Genomic DNA, 2,463 nt, shown 5'->3' with positions numbered 1-2,463 from the left:
TCGTTTGAAAAATATATTGTCAACACTCGCCTATATTATGAAAAGAATCCGTGTGCATAACCTTCAGTAGGAACACATTGGTTCATCTCCTCACAATAGGCTGTGAGATTTATCCGAGTGTCCCATTTATTTACTGTTGTCCCTTTTTCTTACAGCCAACCTGTTGACAATAGTGATTCTCTCCAGAGGAAAATGCGGCCTTTCCAAATGTATCTCTCTCTACATGGTGGCCATGGCAACAGCAGATCTACTGGTCATGATCATCAATGTAATCTTATATAACATATTGAGTCATCACTTCCCATAACCATTCCTGTCCTACACTGCCGTTTGTAAGTTCATGATGTACATGTCTTGTACCAACCTGGATATGTCAGTGTGGTTTACCGTCTCCTTCACATTTGATCGATTTGTAGCTATATGTTGTCAGAAGTTTAAAAAAAGGGTATTGCACCGTGAGAACTGCGGCCGCGGTTATAACAATGGTCTCTGTCCTGGTTTATTTAGAGAACATCCCCTATTTGTTTGCATATGAACACAAACAAATAATCAACAATGTTCCCTTGGGTTTCCGCCCCAGTGTGACATTTTATTCATCGTCTGCAGGTGTAGCCTACTTCCGCTTACAAAACATTTTAAACCCATATCTTCCTTTTCTTTTGATAGCACTGTTTAATACTTTGACAGTGAGACGTATTTTAGTGGCCAGCAGAGCCCGCAGGGGACTCCGGGGTCACAGCAGTGAGAATCAGAGCGATCCAGAGTTGGAGATTCGAAGGAAATCCGTCATTTTACTGTTAACTGTATCGGGCAGTTTTGTTTTGTTGTGGCTGACATCTGCCGTGAATTTTGTATTTAACTCCCTGGCCATGCATCACGGACCCAATTATACATCTCCTGCATTCATCGCCACTCTAACCGGATATATGCTCATGTATTTGAGTTCCTGTACAAACACGTGTATTTATGCAGCTACACAAACTAAATTCAGGGAAGAGCTGAAGAAGGTGCTGAAATCTCCTTGGGCATTGATTTTGATATTGGTTAAAAAAATGAAAAGTCAAACTAAAGCTTCCTTTAACTAGAGTAAAATAACAGCCCGTGCTCCATTTTAGAATGGCCATCTTACTGTTAAGACGAAAGCCGATTGTTGCTGTGAAAATGAACAGGAATCAGAAAAACTTTCTTCCTTTTTGTGCCGTGTGTTTTGTGTTTGCTGCTTTCCCTGGGTCAGCCGTGGTTCAGCTGGTAGCAACCTTGTGAGAAGCTTGTGGCTTCAAGTCCCACTCCAGAGACTCAATAAGCTACCAGAATCTAGGCTGACACTCCAGTGCAGGGCTGAGGGAGTGCTGCACTGTCGGAGGTGCCCTCTTTCGAATTAGACGTTAAACTGTGGCTCCGTCTGCCCTCTCAGGTGGACGTAAAATATCCTTTGCACTACTTCAAAGAGGAGCAGGGAGTTATTCCGGGTGTCCCAGCCAATATTCATCCCTCAATAAACATCATAAAAAACAGATTATCTGGTCATTATTTCATTGCTGTTTGTGGGAGCTTGCTGTGCGTGAATTGGCTGTCGTCTCTCTTACATTAGAACAGTGATTGCACCTCAAAAAGTACTTCATTGGCCGTAAAGGGCCGGTGGTCGTGACAGGAGCTATATAAATACAAATCGTTCCTTTTCTTTCTTTTACCCCGGGTGAATATAATCATTTCCTGCTAATCAGAATATCCTAAAGACTGCTAATATTATACTGTATTGGTTTATCTTTCTATTGTAGCAATGTTAACCGTTAACCTTTCCCTGTTAAGCACGGAAGTACAAGTCTGTTTAAATTACCACTGTGCTGTTGGGCGAGGGCTGACCCTGCAACAATGGTCAGTTTCATGATGAAGCAATAAACGATTTATTTAAACTCATGATATTACAAACAGATTCAGGGAACTTTAATCATTTGGTAACAGTTTGGGAAGAGAATTAGTTCTCCAAAGGAAAACATCTGGACATCCATCACCATTTTCAATTAGTACAATAGATACAGAAACAGACAGTCTCACTGTTAAAGGTTCACTTGGTACAATTGCAATTATATGGACCAAGAGTGAAACTATCGATCAGATAAATGAATTAAAATATCTTTACGTGGAGTTTTATTTTAAATTTGATATAATAATGTAATGCAGGATTGTGAGGATTGTCAAGTACAGGGAGGGAGAAAAATGTCTAAAAATCTATTCGGTTTGTAAAGGCCTAAGATACTGAGCTCAGGACTGTGACATGTTTGGGTATCCACACTGACCATCATCAGGTGTGGTTCTAATTCCTACCTTTTAATTGTGTGTTTAAGCACTATTGCATGTATTATGTACTTAGTAAACCTATGGCACCTCAATCCAATGTTCAAGAGCATTATTGAAAAGCTTATGCTGACAATAGCCTTTGTAATTTAATTGTGAATGGGCTTT

The 2,463-nt window shown here is 40.3% G+C and overlaps 1 pseudogene; it reads left to right on the top strand.

The window, feature by feature from the left end:
• Positions 1-223: 223 nt before the first annotated feature.
• Positions 224-1,085, top strand: LOC147092782 (uncharacterized; annotated as a pseudogene).
• The last annotated feature ends 1,378 nt before the right edge of the window (positions 1,086-2,463 follow it).

This window comes from Somniosus microcephalus, unplaced genomic scaffold (genome assembly GCF_052327205.1).
Source record: "Somniosus microcephalus isolate GS21.2 unplaced genomic scaffold, FLI_Smic_1.0 unresolved_chr2, whole genome shotgun sequence".
In the NCBI taxonomy this organism is placed as follows: Eukaryota; Metazoa; Chordata; class Chondrichthyes; order Squaliformes; family Somniosidae; genus Somniosus; species Somniosus microcephalus.
This window is presented reverse-complemented; position numbering and strand designations above follow the sequence as displayed.